The sequence below is a fragment of the Parasteatoda tepidariorum genome, chromosome 4, assembly GCF_043381705.1.
Source record: "Parasteatoda tepidariorum isolate YZ-2023 chromosome 4, CAS_Ptep_4.0, whole genome shotgun sequence".
In the NCBI taxonomy this organism is placed as follows: Eukaryota; Metazoa; Arthropoda; class Arachnida; order Araneae; family Theridiidae; genus Parasteatoda; species Parasteatoda tepidariorum.
In genome coordinates, this window is record NC_092207.1 from 66,710,319 (window position 1) to 66,728,757 (window position 18,439).

Consider the following 18,439-nt stretch of genomic DNA (forward strand, 5'->3'; position numbering starts at 1 on the left):
TGACTGATCATATGCCCAACTCTCGGTTGCCGACAACTCAAATGCCCGACTACTTTTTTTCCCGACAGGTACATTTGCTCGAAATGGCTAGCATGTAAATGAAGTAAGTATAAAATTTGCTGTTGACAACTGTTTAGCTTTTTAAGGGTTTTGGGATCTGGTTTCGTAGCTTAAAAATTAAAATGTCGTCTGCACTCTTTAATAAGCATATGCCGATGTTATCTCCTCGAGCCATTAAGATTGAGTCCTAGAATGTAAAATTCGATCATTAGGATCAAAAGTTATTCAGGGTGGTTCGCTTATAATTTTGCGCACTGTGCCTCTTTTTAGGAATGCTAATACTTATCATTGAAATGTTTCATTTATTTATTTTTTATAAAATTGTATACTTTGAATGGTTAAACATTTTTTTAGAGTTTTCTTAGCAAACAAGAAAAAAGTAATTTTTTTGCTTCTCAATGTTTTTTTAATTATTTAATCCAAACGATATTTTAACAGTAATAAATTCATGACAGATGGCGCTCTTTTTTCATTCTTCAATCGTTTTCACCTTTTCTTTACTGAGAAGCTTTCGACTTTTTTTTTCTTTTTTAATTGCATCAAGAGCTGGCTTTTCCGGTGTCTCTTATTTTCGTTATTTTACCGAGAGCAGACGATCTTGACACAACCTGGGGAATTTTTGGCATCAGTGTTGATTATCTTAAAACGTAGAAGTGCTTGAACTCGTTGAATCCTCTCTCTACAGGTCATCACAGTTAGTATAAACTCTTTCACTCATCAAGAGGTACCTAATTTCCAAATTCTTTTACATGAGCTGTTTGATTTTGGTCCCATTTCTTAATATAATCTGGTTTATTAATGTATGTGAAGATAGTTAGTCAATAAATATATTTGTTTAATAAAATATATATATAATTGCTATATTATAGTTTTTTTTTTTTTTTTTTTTAAACAAAATAACGTGGAATTAAATATATAACAGAAAATAAATGGAAATTTCTTACTTCAAGACTTTTCACAAAATTTTTATTTTTTTTAAAGCTATTAAAGCAATTTTTATTGATTCTGCAATTTTACGCCTGAAAAAAGATGCTATAGAAATTTAATAAAAATCTAATCTTAGAATAATACAAGTTGCATCTATTTCTTTTAATAAAGATTTTGCTCTATCCTTTGGTAATAAAATTTTTCAAGTTGTGATTAATCATAAAAATTTTTTTGTTTGAAATTCTTTAAAACTTGTTGGAAATGTAAACTCAATAATTTGGTGTTTGGGTTGTAAGGGCTTCATTGTATGGCTATATCATGATATTGTAACATGTATAACACGTTAAGTATTTCACATTAACTCATGTTTTTTTAGATTTTACAGATTTCATTATTCATGTTTTTTTTTTTTTTTTGCCACAAACATTAATTTGTTTTGTTATTAATTGATACAATGCGTTATTGCGTGTATTATTGATCCATGGATATTCATTTTTCGATAGATTTGAATTCTTGACCATTGAATTATGAAAGGTAGCCTTAATCTTGAAAATGTATAATTAAGTCCAATTTTTCAGTCACAGAGCTGTCGAAAGTTTGGACCGTTGTATGTTAATTTCACATTTTGCGTATTTCTAGTATCATGGGAACTTTTTAGCTAACCAAAAACTTTTTTTTTACAATTCCTAAACTCGTTGATCTGAAGATAATTCCTTTAAAAAAATATTTTTTAAATTTTCTGATTTTTAAAATTTTTATCGCTCAAAAACTATTTGACCGATATCGTTATTTCATTTTATCAATTGAATTATGTAAAACACGTGTATGTCGTACAATTTAAATTTTTTTAATCGTTATTAAATCAAACAATAATTAAATATTTTTTCATGGAATCATCTTCGGATAAACAGGTTTTATAATTGTGTGCAATAAGTTTTCAATTCTCTTATGAAGTTCCCAAAATGTAGTGTAATACATAAAAAGTGAAATTAACCTGAGGTCCAAACTCACGACTGTTGTCTTAGTTAAACTATTTGGGACTATATTTTACACCCCCTCCCTGTCTTATTTTGATGGTCAAGAAAAGAAATTCGTTAAAATAACGATATGATCTTTCATAGAAAGTACCTTTTTGTTCTATGAATTTCTGACTTAATAGATACTAATTAATTTGTGTTTTCGAAATTTAACTTTTGAACGGTTAAGAGTTGCACTTATTACGTGAAAATCTGATCTTTTTTTTCTTGGGGGGGGGATCAGAAAAAGTCATTTTAAGGGATATTTCTTTTCTTACTGTGTATTTTGATAGAGCATGATTCAATCTCAAATGATTTTTTGAGTTCTAAGTGTGAATTTTAATTTATAAAACATTGCCTATAGCCTTGTTGTTGAGTTTTCCTCTTTTACTTTATTATAGCGTAAGTTAGCACATAAATTCATTATTGGCATTGAATTAATATACCTTCAACAACAATTTTTCCTACTAAGTTACGAAATTTTTCCTGCGCCGTTGCCAAAGCAATGCCGTCGAACCTTGTTAGTTTTGTTTCCATCTTGTTGTATTGTATTGAAAAGTGTTACATTTCAAAATCAAGGTTAAATAGATTTTTTTTNATATATATATATATATTGTATTGGCACCGAAATATCCGCTATGTTCCGTTATGATCTCAAAAGTTTCGAGCTGGAATGAATAACTTAAACAAGCACAGTATCTCCAATGGTATTGTTACTGATTCCTTCACTAGTAGAAATAGTGGCGACGACGGGTTCGGCGATTGAATGAGCTTTTTGTTAAGACAAAACAAAACAGATTTAGCGACAAGCTCCGAAAGACAAGCGGCAGAGATAACTCTGACTTACTAATTCCACTAACTAACTATTCAAGTTTTATAAGAGTACCTATCCAATGTTGAATATCTGTTCTTTCATTAGAAAAATAAATTGGAGGATGGGAAGGGGGTGCTGCGTTAACAGCAAGTTAAATCTCAGAATGTACAATAGTTGGAAATCAAAATTCAAGTCTGGGTTATACATAACAATAAAATCGCAATTTGATACATAATAATAGAAACAATTGAAGATAAAAGAGAAGAAAATTATTTACACTATATACAAGTACTAACTCCATTGCACTCCGTTCCCCCTTTTATATATAATTTTTCACCACATCTCAAAAATTCTTGAATTGTCTCAAAGATGACAGAACGTCTAGGATTCCAGAATCATCGTGTAAAGACCTCGCGAAAGCCAGCCAGTCTCGAAAACTATCGCGACTGGCAGGACAGAAAGGAACCAGTCCGTAACAGTATCACGTGAATTTGGTTTCAAAAGTACAACCCTATTACAGTAAATGTTTTTTCAGTATTCTGAGAAATACCGTGAGAAAAAAAAGTAGGCATAAGACAAATAAAAATATATAGTCTTAAAAAATAATAACCCGCATAATTTCTACTAAAATTTTTATTTTTGTCTGAGTTCAAGGGGGGGTGTTTAAACCCCTAAACCCCTCCCTTGCGTACGCCACTGGACCTAGAAGAGAACTCAAAATCTCAGGTTGTCGTCGTCAAACATTCAGCTAAAAAAATTATCTGTTTCTTACAGAATTTTTATTTTCCAAGAAGTTTGTTGAAGTAAGCTTTCGAATTTTGCACAGCTTAATTTTAAATGTTAACTTATTATTGTTATTATTTGTGCAAATGATAGTTTGAGTTGCAAAAATTAGAAACGCAAAATTATTTTTCACAAGCATTCCTGTTTTTTTCCCTCTAACGAAATCGAATTTCAGATCCTTGAAATATAAGGGAACACATTATCAAACAATCTTAGGCTCGACACTTCGACGAAGAAAGCGGTTGAAAGTAGACCTCCAATGTTAATTTTGCATTTGGAGTATTCTGTCATACTCTCTTTAGAATTAATAAAAAAAATTTCGGATCTGACTGACCATATGCCCAACACTCGGTTACCGACAACACAAATGCCTGACTACTTTTTTTCCCGACAGGTACATTTGCTCGACAACTCATTTTTCCGACTTGTTTATTTGCCCGACAATTTGTTTTCCGCACAGAACGTTTGCTCGATATGGTGGATATGGATGCTCGATATGGACACAGAACGTTTGCATGTAAGTGAAATAAGTATAAAATTCGCTGTTGACAACTGTTTAGCTTTCTAAGGGTTTTGGGACCTGGTTTCGTAGCTTAAAAATTAAAATGTCGTCTGCATTATTTTTTAATAAGCATATGCTGTGTTATCTCCTCGAGCCATTAAGATTGAGTCCTAGAATGTAAAATTCGATCATTAGGATCAAAAGTTATTCAGGGTGGTTCGTTTATTATTTTGCGCACTGTACCTCTTTTTAGGAATGCCCATACTTATCATTGAAATGTTTTATTTATTTATTTTTTGTAAAATTGTATACTTTGAATGGTTAAACATTTTTTAGAGTTTTCTTAGCAAACAAAAAAAAAGTTATTCTTTTTGCTTATTAATGTTTTTTTAATTATTTAATCCAAACGATATTTTAACAGTAACAAATTCATGACAGATGGCGCTCTTTTTTCATTCTTCAATCGTTTTCACCTTTTCTTAACAACTGAGAAGCTTTCGACTTTTTTTTGTTTTTTTAATTGCATCAAGAGCCGGCTTTTCCGGTGTCTCTTATTTTCGTTATTTTACCGAGAGCAGACGATCTTGACACAACCTGGGGAATTTTTGGCATCAGTGTTGATTATCTTTAAACGTAGAAGTGCTTGAACTCGTTGGATCCTCTCTCTACAGGTCATCACAGTTAGTACTAACTCTTTCACTCACCAAGAGGTACCTAATTTCCAAATTATTTTTTTTACATGAGCTGTTTGATTTTGGTCCTATTTCTTAATATAGTGTGGTTTATTAATGTTGGTGAAGATAGTTAGTCAATAAATATATTTGTTTAATAAAATATATATATGATTGCTATATTATAGTTTTTTTCTTAAAATTTACGTTAGAAATTTTATTTATTTATGTTTTTAATATTATTATATTTTATTATTCTTATATTTTAACATTCTTACATTTTATTATTCTTATATTTTATTATTCATTTATTTCGTTATTCTTATATTTTATTATTCTTATATAATTTGTTTCAAAATATCTTAACGAATCTTTGCGTAGTCAAAAAATTTAAGCTCTTCAATTTTTCAGATATTTGTTTGAAATTAATTTAACTTAATTTTTTTGTAAGTTAATTTGTTATTGTAAATAGTAATATTTCCTTTTATGCTTATATATTTATCATATCTTTTTTCATTCGAACTGTTCCTATAACATTGTTTAAAAAAACATCTTAAGCGTAGAACTTAAATGATAGTATTTAGAACTTATTCGTATATTGCATCACTTATACGTAGAACTTTGAGATGTTCTCAGAAACATATAGTACTGGAAACTGATTTAACATAGTAGAATAAATATCATCTTACATAACTTATATAATAAAAATTTGAACATATTCGTATAATATGATGTTGCATCATTATATACCTAGTATTTTGTTATATTCTTCAAAACATAAAATACCGCAGATTCGTGTTGCATGTAGAACTTATATAATGTTTTTTAAGACATGTACGTATTTTATTATGCTAAAGCATATAATTAGTATAATTTTGTATCGTATTAAATGCAATCTTTTGTCGAGTTTTTTTTTCCAACTAGATTCAATTTGTAAAATACATTTGTAAAGTTTTTCGATTCCGCAATTAAATAGACACCCGAGTTAATCACATTCCCCTGTCACCGAGTTTATCACAGACACCGGAGTTTATCACATTCATCTGTATGTTTTTAAAGAAAAAAAAATCTTGACTAAATAAACCGAAAAAGAAACGAAAAAATAAGAAACCCAATCAAACAATTTCCTCCATTTGTATTCCTACACTGTAAAAAATTCCGGATTAAATTAAGGTATAAAGTACCAGCACCCAGTAAAACCCAGGGAGTAAAACCCATTTAGGTGCTTCATCAGTAAAACCCAGCGAGTAAAACCCATTTAGGTGCTTCATCAGTAAAACCCATATTTTATGTTATACCGAAAATTTTTCTTCAATATATATTTAATTTGAGTGATTTAGTGATCTTGCGATGATTATTACTATAATAATTACTATCGATAATATATCAGATATATTGATAATATATCGATAATATATAATACGATAATATATCAGAATTTTTATCCCGTAACATGTTCCGGTGAAAAGAACCGGTACTCTGAGTGTTGGTACTTTCTACCGTATTTTGATCCGGAATTTTTTTTAAAAGTTTTTGAAACTTTCATTTTTTTCAACGGATTCGGGTTTCTGACCCACGAAAGCTATAGTGGGTAGCCGCACACTGGGAAATATGGTCCCCATAGTTTGGTGAGGAGAACGGTCCAAAGTTTGAATCCCTTAATGTTAATTTTACTTTCTGCGAATTTCACCCTGTCTTGAAAACTTTTTATCCAAATTGAAAATTGTTTGTACACAATTATAAAATTGGTTTACACAAAGATAATTCCACGAAAAATATAACCATTAGTAAAAATGTATTATTTTTTATTATTTCATTTAAAAAGTGCTATAGAAATTTTGAATTGTAATGTATAAAATTTTTTACATCATTTTAAGAAATGTAATTATACGTGAAAAATACAAAATTTGAGCTAAATCGGTCGAATAGTTCTTGAGACATGTAATTTCAAATACACAACTTTTCTAAATTTCGATTTCTTCGGAACTATTTAAACGATTTCGTTCAAATTGTGTATTTTGCCTTGTAAAATTACATACTTCAAAATGATATAAAAAAGTGTATACCTTACAATTCAAAATTTTTTCAACTATTATTTTATAAAATAATTAAATTACTAATAATTAATTAACTCTGAGCTAAAATTTATAATTTGCATTGAATTATCTTTGGATCAACGAGCTTTATAACTGTGGCAATTTTTTAAAAATTCTCTTAACTTCTCGGGATGTGGAAAAATACTCAAGTAAAATTAACATTAAAGGGTCCAAACTTTGGATCGCCCTACTGACCAAATTGTGGGGAACATATTTCCTAGATTGCGTCTGCTCCCTATATTCTGGGGATCAGAAATCCGAATCCATTGAAACAAAGGTATGTTTATTCAAACAAAAATAAGTTTTTGTGTCGAATTTCGTAACTTAAAATGTCGTGTGCACTAACTAATTAGCATATTTGAGGTCACCCCTTCGAACCATTAAGATTGAATCCTAGAACGTGAAGATCTGATCGTTAGTTCGAAAGTTATTCAGTATGTTTTTTTTTTGACACACTGTACTGTAATTACCACTACAAGAAATTTTTAGAATATATGACGAAAGTAAAATAAAAAGAAAGTAACATTAGGGATCCCAAATTTATATTTAAGTGAGGAAAAAACAAAAATGCTGCTATTGTAATGTGCTGAATCACTAGTTAGAACACCGATCTTAATGTAATCGATTTCAGTTAGGTAGCCTGATGTTGATTGACTCATTTCTAATAATCACCATATCTTTGTTTCCTCTAGCAAAGAAACAGGTTTTTAGATTATCTTTCTTCACTAGTTATTTTATAAGAGTTTTTTTTCCATACCTATTTGCACGGAGAAAAAATTCTGCTAAAAATACTGTATGATAATGACATTTCTTGTAGGAAAAATCACTATTCTGGTTAATAAAACCAAAACATACATATTTAACCCATTGATTTGACAGTTTTACCGTTCATATGGTTCACCCGAAATTATGGTTTTCAAAATTATAGTTCCTTATTACGAGAAATTCAGTAAAATATACAAAACTGAAAATCAAACTTAACCAAATGAATGGCTTTTATGCTCTGCGCAAAGGTATGATAAAACTATCAAATTTTACCTTATTTACCAAATTTCATCTCATAATATAAAAACATATTTTATTTTTAATTTTACCAGAATCATTATCGAAGCAATTCGGCACAAATTATCGAGCTTTTGGAGCTCCCATAGAGCCAGAAACAGGATAAATTTTACCAAATTTTGGTATTTTGATTGCACTTTTTTCCTTAGAGCGCAATCCCTTATGCGTATATTTCAGTCTTTTTTTTTAACAATAATTCTAAAAGTGTATATTAAGGACAGTAATTTACGAACATACTGTATATTATGTATATGTTACAGTTAAAGTTGGAAATCCACCTTGAAAAGTATGAAATAAAGCACACACATTGCCTAGGCGTTGCATACACCAATTTACAAACTAGTAAAGTATTAAGTATGATTGTTTCATTCTTTTAATTAGTATGATTATGGTTTATCAGTATTAGGGGAAAGTAACTTCTGAGTGCAACAAATAATTTTATGTATTGTTTTCTTTTTCCAAGACGAAAACTTTTAATTTTTAGTAAATTACTTTCTTGATTAACATTTTTTAAAGTCAAAGGTCATTGTCAGGTATACACTTGTCCAGTGTTAATTAAATTGATGTTTTCTTTTCCTAGATATTATTAAAAATAATCAGATAAGTCAGTTAGGGTAAAATAAGAACAAAAAAAAAAAGATTTAATGTCAATAATGAAAGAGAAAATGACATTTTTCTGTGGCCTATTTCTGCCCCCGTGATTCACGTATTTCACATCTGAGCCCCTGAATTGATAGTATAGGAGCCTTAATCTGATCTAAAGAGCATTTGTCATTGTTTACAACGCTTAGGTAAAGCATACAATAATTTTCACATTACATATTTTGTCTAAAAACGCTAGGCGTTGTTTGCAATCCCTAGATAGTGTTAACAATGTGGGCAATTTCATGATTGCCGGGTAACATGTATGAAAAAGGATGTACAGAAAAAATGCTAAGTTTTCGGAAGCAATTTCGAAAATTAACATAAAGCTACTAAAGAAACTAAAATAATTCCACATCATTAATTTACAAAAACAAAATATTAAATAATATATACTTTATTAATACAAATATATGGTTCATTTAAGTTCTATAAATTAAAAACGCTTCGCATACAAAAGAAAAACGCACTATTATGTTACTTTCATTGATTTATAAACTTATATCACTTCAAGGGGTTGAGAATTTTGACTTTTAATATTTTTATTTCTTTTGTTAATTCATTTTATTAGAGGTAATTTTTATTATTTTTTTGCGTTCTTGATTAATTATTTATTATTCAAAGCGTGATTATTTTTAAGAGTGCTTAATTTATTTTTTAAAGCCTATTTTATTTTTTGATGCGACCATTATTATGAATGACTTTTGACATATATTAAAAAAAGAAAATAATTTAAGGGAATCGGAGTAATCTGTGGTTGGAACTTTGAGTAAACAGAGGAATTTATAACTCTATTATTTGTGATACTGATGCACACACAAAACTATAATACGTCCCATCCTAATTTATGTGTCAGAAACTTGGATCCTTCCAAAGAAAGAGGAGAATAATATTGCCATTCGTGAAAAAAATTAATTAAGAACCGTTTTTGACGAAGTTAAGGAGGGCAATTGCTCAAAAGAAGAACAAATATACAAAATTTATAAGGATATTTATGTAATAAAATTTCTAAAGTTCTACAGAATGACACATTTGCTATTTAATTACAACAACTCAACACATAAAATATTCAAACACAAACCAATTTATAGAAGAGCTAGAGGGCGTCCAAAACTCCAATGGTTGGGAACCATTAATACAGATTTTAAAACAATAAAGGCATTGAACTGGCAAGATCTGATAACTAGGAGAACGACGTAGAGAAATATTCTAGAGAAGGCTAGGACTCACACCGGGCTGTCGGGCCAATGATGATGTTGATGATTTGCGGTATATTCATTGACTACAAGTTTTTAATTCTTGTATAAGTCACTTTCATGGGCTATTTGATCTTGTAAACAACCCCGCATTCACACCAAAAGACCACTACTGAAATGATAAAATAATGTTCTTATAAGACACATTAAAAATCATATTTCCTCTTATATATTATTTATTTAACTGAATATTTAATGTGCGAATGCCGCGACTTCAAATGGACTCTTTTAATCAATCATCCTAATGAATTAGTTCATCACGCGCGAAACTGCCCTAAGTGCTCTTTTGACCTGCCTTACGGTAAAGTAGACATAATATGTAATCTAGTTATCCAATGATTGGGGAATTTTACATGACAATAAAACTCACCAGAAAGTTTCCGGAATTATAATTTTATTTGCAAGCGAGTTGTTTTACGTTTGAACATAACACATAGGTTTAAGGAATAAATAATTGCATTTTGACGCTTTTTTTAAATTAATATTTCCTATATTTTAAATCTCATTTAAAGTTGTCGGATGTGAGTTAGATTAATTCATACTTAGGCATACTTTTTATTTATTTATTTTATTGAACATCGAAATTCGTCTCATAGTAAGTCTATTTTATTCTATTCGTCTCATTTTATTGAACATAGAAATTCGTCTCATAGTAAGTCTTTTTTATTCTATTCGTCTCATTTAATGAACATCGAAATTCGTCTCATAGTTTAAATGCATTACAACAGATGTTTGTGATAAAATGAGCATAATGCACTGCAAACACAGCGTGAAGAATAAGTTTTATTTAGATTTCTTTTAGATATCTTTAAAGACATTTTTTTTCTTAAAAAAAAGCAATTACCATTTAATTATTACCTGTGAAGATTTAGGGGTATTATTACGATACGTTTCTAAAAAAAAAAAAAAGATTTTTAAAGGGCATTTTTTGGGTGAAAAACACTACGGTCTCTATGTTGGCATAAGGATAATTCAGTGTGTTTGTTCGTGTATGAGTGAAAATTATGAAGACTTGTAAAGTACTTGTCTGAAAACAATACTAAGGAACACGTTTGGGAAAAGTGTGTCTCTTAATTATAATAAGTCCTTCATATTTAAAACTGCTATTTTCTTTCTTTTTAGTTTTTATGAAAATTTGTGCGAAATTGAATTCGATAAGCATTTATTTCCATTTAAAGTTAGTTCTGTGAGAAAAAAAATCAAAATGGCCTCAAGGGGCAGGAAAATACAATCTCCAACAAAACCTATACTATTTGATCTTAAATTTTCCTCTCAATAGTTAGGCAGTGATTAGCTTGTTTTGTCTTGCAGTTTCTTGTGACGACCTAATTTTTCTCAAGGTTAATTTAAACTCATTATTCGCAGATGAATGCTAATCTTGTTTAAGAAGAATAAATAGTTATTACAAAGAAAAAAAATAGGATTATGTAAAGTAAGTTAAATGAGAACATGTAAGGATAGAGATAAACTACATTGTTAACGATTTTTTGAAATATTCATTATTATTTTTAAATGTGACTTATCATTATAGTGCTCTAAGTCCAGCTGTTCCATTGGTTTTGAGCAGTGGTAGGAAAAACTACATAATTATTTGTAGTTTACTACAACTAATTTGTTACAATTGTAGTTAACTTAAACTACTTTTTTTTAAATGTATTGACTACAAACTATGTTGGAATTTTAATTAGTAATTTCTTCACTACTTTAAGGAGACGAGTCTTGCTGGAATTTAATTTACACTCATGCTCAAAATGGTTTTGAATAAGAAATTGACATACATTAAATATAAGGAAATAATTAAGATTAAATATTAAGGAAATAATTAAGAAATATTTATTTATGTTTACATTAGTCACTTTTGTTATTCAATAACATTTTTTTCGAATTTGTTCATTTAACCTTCAACATTTTATGACTTTTTCGAAAGCAAATATTTAATTTAAGAAATGCGAAATTATGAAATATTTGCAATTTTTTAATGCTCTTTATCCTTAATGATTTAATGCTGTTTTTATTTACTTTACGAAATTATAAGTACATACGTTCTCATCCATTGAAGTAACATCAATGTTTCACAAATGTGCATTCGCACGGGAAAGTGTAACCAAAGTGATTAATTATCTATTTTTCGTACTGATTAGTTTAAATATTAGTTATATGGGATTTTAAATACGTAATTTCTGTTAACTCTCAGCTGGTGCCGTCATTTTCATTAAATCCATTGACGAACACTCAAAGTTTTGTTCCCATCAAAGTCAGGAAATTATTTGTGTTAGAACCGATTTTCTTCTCTAAACTAACGTTAAAAGTAGTAGCCAAGAATAGCTACAAACTACTGATTTTTTGTATCGCACTACTCAATACGCCAACTTTTTTTTTCTTTTCAAAAAGTAGTACAGTGCACTACAAACTACACAGTAGTTTCACTACTTCTAGTGCGGTACTTCCGACAACTAATTTTGAGCTTAGATAGAATGAATTTCTTACGTTCTGTTATTAATTCATGAGTAAAGAACAAAAGAGGGAAAGTGAAACAAATAGTCATATTTTGTAGCTGATACGTTGACAGTTAAATAATTGCCTGTCTTCGGCGATTACTTAGTCGTTGTTATTAGGTAGCATCTAGTATTTGGGAATTAATATTTAGTTAAAAGCTTTGTATCTAATTATAGCTTTTGAAATTGATATTTGTATTTTGTATATATCTTGAGATAAAATAAAGAAAGATTGAACAAAAAACAATTAATGTAATATTTTTAATATAAATCAGTTTTCAGATATAAATGTTTTAGTGATTTTTGCATTAGTAAATTTTAAATCGTTTTTTGTTAATTAAGAGTTTAATTTATGTAACTTTTTAAATAATAATTATAAGAAAATATGTTTCAAAATTATTAAAAAAATATTATTATTTACTAAATTTTTTTAATTTTATAAATAAAAAAATATTTACTCGTAGACGATATCACATGTCTTTTATTTAAATTTAACGAATTTTGGTTTGTTTGAGTCGAGGTAAACTAAAATATTTACTATTTAAAATTTTTTATCAGTATATTTTTAATATATAGCTACCTTGTTATTATCTCAAATTTTCAGTACCTTATAGATGCTAGGGTCCGTTAAAGTACCCTTCATAAAATATTTTTTTGTTAATCTTGAAATTTTGCAAGTTACTCGTTAAAACGGATTTTTCTCAATGTTTCTCATTTCATAAATGGACATTTTACAAAATTTTACTTTTGAAAAATTGAATCAATAATGTCTTCAATTCTTATTTTTAAACTACAACTTCTAGAAAGGCATGTTTATGTTTTTTCTATTATTCATAGAAACAGGACAAAAGCAGTAAAAACAATCTTTCTACAGCAATTAGAATAGAAATAGTATAGAAAATAATGAGTATGTTTTTCACATATTCCCAAATTCACAAACTTACACAAAAAGCCTAGATAAACTATTGACTTTTGTAATTTTTCACGAAACAGGACCCCATTTTCACAAATTCACAAAATAAATTTTATTCTAACAAAAATTCAAAGAGTTAGAAATAGCTACTTATCTTCATATGTTTTAGTAAGATTTGTCACTTTTGAGAAAAATTTTAATTTCTTAAAATGATTAAAATGAATTTCTTGAAGTTTTTTATCTGTCCTGGCCAATAATTTGCCAATTTAAATTATGAAAATATTTAATGACAGTATTTTTCCCGTGTGGAACTCATGAAACATGAATTTTTAAAGAAAATAGAAACCTTTATCTGAATTGGTAAAATGAAAGATAATGTGTTTATTAAAGGGAAAAAAATTACACTGAAAGGAAATGCCACGCTGTTAGAAATTTCTCAGAAAAAATGGTTAAATGACAATTTAATTGTTATTTTACCATATTCAAACAAAATAGTAAAATAATCATAAATAAGATGGTATACAAACTGTTAAGTTTGAGAAAAAATGTTTATTGATTGCTTACGCTTACAACAACCAGAATTTTATCGCACCAACTAGGCCCATCCAATAAAATCACATAGTTCATGGAAGATGGTGAATATTATATCCGAGAGGGCAAATTTGTCAATCTCGTGACCGACAGCGAAAGGATGGGGGTTCGAATCCCAACTTTGACGCTACATTTCTCTCTTCAACACATGAATAGTTTCCAGTGTCCTGCGCCCTCTAATTTGTGCTCCTGGGGTATTAGAATACGATACTCTCCTTTACGCATTAATGGCAGCATAATAGTGCTCCTAAACTGCGTCAAATGTCCAACTAAATTTCTTTTTTACGGTTTGTAAATGGTTTCAAAACCGTAAAGGGTAAAAATGTTCTTTACCGTAAACTTTTCGGTTAATTGGATGGGCAGACTGCTGCCTGTTATTTTACCGTAATTTTAGAATGAAAATTCTAACAGTGCACTACCACTTATTTAAGAATGGATAAGAATTGTGTTATCTTATTCATCTTATCAGCAACTGAAGCTTATCATCAATTTGTTGACATATTGGTTTATTGCTCTCGATGATTTCGTACTAAATCTTATTTATTAAAAAGGAGTTAAATTTCTACGTTTTGGTTGTAATATCATCCACGATTTCGAATTCGTTATAAATTGATGACTTAACAGATGTTCGGTGATTCGTTCAAATTAAGTGAGACCACAATAAGATGATTGGAATTCATTTGTTAAAAGATTAATCGAGATCAAGTTTGATTTCGTGACTTGAATAAATATTTTTCCAAACTTTGACAACTCTAAGATACATCATACGCTCACGTAAGTTCTTGTTTTGCATTATATATTCATGTTTATTTGCAGAAATAACTTGGAATACATTGATTTTATTTTTTAAGAAATAAAACAAACTATAATAAAATAAAAATGACATTCTAATATTAATTTATTTTCGGAATTGTATATTCTGCAATAGTTATTAATTTATTTCATATTTATGTCAAATTCTGTATTCTTTTCTTTAAATTATTTAAATTATTGTCTGTATCATCAAATGAATAATATGTTATTTTATTATTTTTTTACGATTTTATTTTAATTAAATAATTTATTAGCATAAAAATTAATTTCAATAAAACTATCTATTATTTTCAAAAATATTTTATTAATAATTTACTTAGTCGAAAAGTCTAGAGAAAAGCGAAACATTTGTGATTAGAAATTGTTCTGGAAATGAAAATATTTATGTTCCTGAAATGCATTTACATTAGTAAATTTTATTTTTATTAAAAAATTTAATATGCGTACAAATTAACTTGAATAAAACTATCGATTCTTTTCAAAAATCGTTTTGTAATAATTTACGTTTAAGAAAAGTCTAGAGAAAAGCGAAACGTTTGTGAATGGAAATTGTTATAGAAATGCAGATATTTATGATCTGGAAATTTCTTTTACATTAGTGGTGCTAAATAGAAATTTAAATTATATTTGAAGCGATTGTACAACAAAAAGTATCTTATTTCAAAAACAAATTAAACCTTTTTTGAACTGAATGTAACTTCATTCAATTACAATTGAATTCATTTTGACGTTCAATTCATTCACTTAATTCATTTGTACTTTCATACATTCATTCTCATTCTTCGTTCAATTCACTTTGACCTTCTTCACCAATTACTAACCAGCACTCTTTTAAAAATCAGCGTAACGTTTGAACATAATATCTGTAGCTTAAACCATAGTACGGTTTAAATTTGTTTCAACCTTATGCAAGTGTTAGATTTAACCACATTTCCGTTCAAGTTTAACCATAGAATTATGTCATCAAGCTTGCGATATAGTAAGATTTCACAGCACCATATTAAGAATGAAGAAAGTTTTAGCAATGTTATGGCATTTGAAGAATGAAAAAAATCGTCTTCAATCCGTTCTTAGTGAAAAAAAAGTATGGTCAAAATTACCAGAATAAGGTAAAATTTATCGTGTTTCAATGGCTTTATGGAAACACCAAAAAGCTCGGTACTTTTTTTTAATAATTTTGCAATGATTTTTGTAAAATTAACAAGTAAATATGGTTTTATAATAAGTGATTAAGTTTAGTAAATGTGGTAATTTTATCACAATACCTTAGATCATGGCATAAAACCCATTTGTTCGGTTAGATTTACTTTTTAGTTTTATATTTTTACTAAATGGCATTTACAATTTACTTTTCAGTTTTATATTTTTACTAAATGTGTAGTAATAAGATTTATAATTTGGAAAATTAAAATTTCCTGTAAGCTGTTACCATATGTAGGGAAAAATTACCAAATGAATGGTTAAATTTCATATATTTTAGCTTTTATTACCAAAATCATGTTTTTTTTTTAAAAAAAAATTAAAACGTCGTTATTATACAGTACGGTAATTTTACCATAATTTTTTTCTTTGGGCAGTCCACAAAATTACATCATGCATAATCATAATCAATAGCTCTTTGATTGTGTTGTTATGATTTGCTCGTTTTATTGAAAAACCACCATTCTTCAAATTTCACATAAGTATCGTGGTTTGCTTATTGTAACAGATCTCTATAAACCACAAATTTAAATTTTGTAAAACTATTATTTTTCTATTCTTTTATTCGAAAGACAATCGTAATTTCATACTCCACCAATCTGTGACGATTGTTCAGTGTTCACTGTAGTTCAAGTTCAGATGAAAGTGTGTCAACAACAAATGCAATTTCTTTCGTTTCTTCTTCCTCGTGGGATAGTTATGAGATTTTCTTCCTTTCTGTCAAAAGCAAGAGAAGCGAGTGGTTTAGGGATTTTGTGGATTTACCATTGGGTTTTATTCCTTTAGTTTAATATTTTTTCGAGGTAAGTGATCTTCTCTAAACATAAATAACGTTTTCTTAAAGCTTTAGCGGTATCAATAAAGTATTTTCAGCTATTTAAAATTAATTAGAATAACATTGTTTTGAATTGAATTGGTATCTTCAGGAAACAAAAATTTCTGACTTTAGGGTTATTTTTTATTATCTGATTTTTAAGATTACGTGCTTGTTTCCAAATTTTCACTAATATTTCAAAAATGTTTAATTGTTATTTATTATTAAATAATAAGTATTTTTAAAATATTCAAATATTTATTAAAAATAGTAAAACAATTACCTTTGATATTTGCAATTGCTCTTTTCTAGTTATATTTGTATGCAATCTAAAACAGATTAAATTTACATTTACAATTTCAATTTGCTTAAAGTAATAAATACACTGCATCGGCAAATGATTAGTAGATTTCTTTTTAAAGTTTTTATAAAATTTTGTTTTTTTGATAACGTAATTTTTTATTATACATATTGAGGACTCATACATTTTAAAATTTTATTACGCATGTTCTGCAATGCAGTATCATTTTCGTGTGAATTTTTTTAGTATTAGTCATTTTTATTAAATTTTCATTAAAAAAAATCATCGTTATCACCTTTGAAATTTTTGTCAGTTAAATTCGTACAAACTTTTTACCAAAGGATTCTTTAAAAATCGAAACATGTAATTTTCTTATAAGTTCTTAGTAAAAAATTAAATACCATTTCAGAAAAAAAAAATTTAAATTATTTTCTTCAAAAAGCTGTAAATGATTTTTTGTTTTCGTAACATTTTTTCAAAAGTGTATGTAGCTCAATCTTAATCAAATTTGAATAACGCTACTTCTTTTAAATGTAGCTTTTTATGTTTTTGTCATTTAGCTGATAAAAAAAGTTCCTGTCAAGAGCAAGAGTTTTAATTATTAATTTTAGACATTCTTAAATAAATAAAAAAACTAATTTGAACTTTCTTGTAAGTCCTTATAATCTGTAAGTTATTCATAAAATAATGTGAAACTATTCATAACAAGACGGGGGGAAATGAAAGAATATTTAATAAAAATTATAAAATCAATAAAATGATAAAATAATATTATAATTAATAAAATTATAATAATTAATAAAATTATAATAATTAATAAAATTATAATATCATTTAAAAAAAATTATATTATCTTAGTACAAACACAAATACGCACAAATCTTTGCGTATTTGCGTTTGTACTAAGTCTTATTTCCTCTTATTTTTCAAACGTAACGTACTCAATATGGTTTTATGTAGTCATTTATCTTCATTATGTTTTTACCTGTATTTAAATTATATATGCCATATCTAATAACTTCCTATTCACAGGAAAGGTTTATAAAATGCTAAATATAGTCATTCCTTCATTATACATACATCTAGATTTCTTCCGTACAATTCTTTTTGTTTGCAATTCAATGGGTCATTGACCTAATCGAAACAATAAGATTCATCGTAAAAATGCCCATTGTTATTTTGCTTGAAAATAAGGTATTTGAATAAAGTTTACAGAAATTGTGTCGAAATAATTCTTTTGTTTCTCTCTTTTCTGGCGGAAAGAATTAAAAACATTTTTATAAACAATGTTTTACTAATTTTTAGAGTAATGCATTTTGTTTTCTGATTTATTTCGTTACTTTGGTCAGTAATGCCTCCAAAACTTATTATTTTTTCTTTCATTTTTTTAAATGATTCGATATGAATTTTTAAGATTTGAAAAGTGAAAACAGTTTTATTTAACTTGTAAGTAGCTTAACTCAAGCTGGAAATCTCATCACGA

At 27.9% G+C, this 18,439-nt stretch overlaps 1 protein-coding gene across 3 annotated transcripts in view; it reads left to right on the top strand.

Annotated features, from left to right (window-relative positions):
- Nucleotides 1-645: 645 nt before the first annotated feature.
- LOC107441256 (DGAT1/2-independent enzyme synthesizing storage lipids) overlaps nt 646-18,439 on the top strand; it is a 75,213-nt gene continuing 57,419 nt past the window's right edge. Inside the window, exon 1 of one of the 3 annotated variants that reach the window (XM_043045796.2) lies at nt 646-784. The gene's annotated coding sequence lies outside the window, so the exon portion shown is untranslated. Of the gene's footprint in view, nt 785-4,657; nt 4,813-16,528; nt 16,645-18,439 lie in introns of those variants that run through there. The other 2 variants (XM_043045793.2, XM_071179995.1) reach the window with 2 other exon arrangements.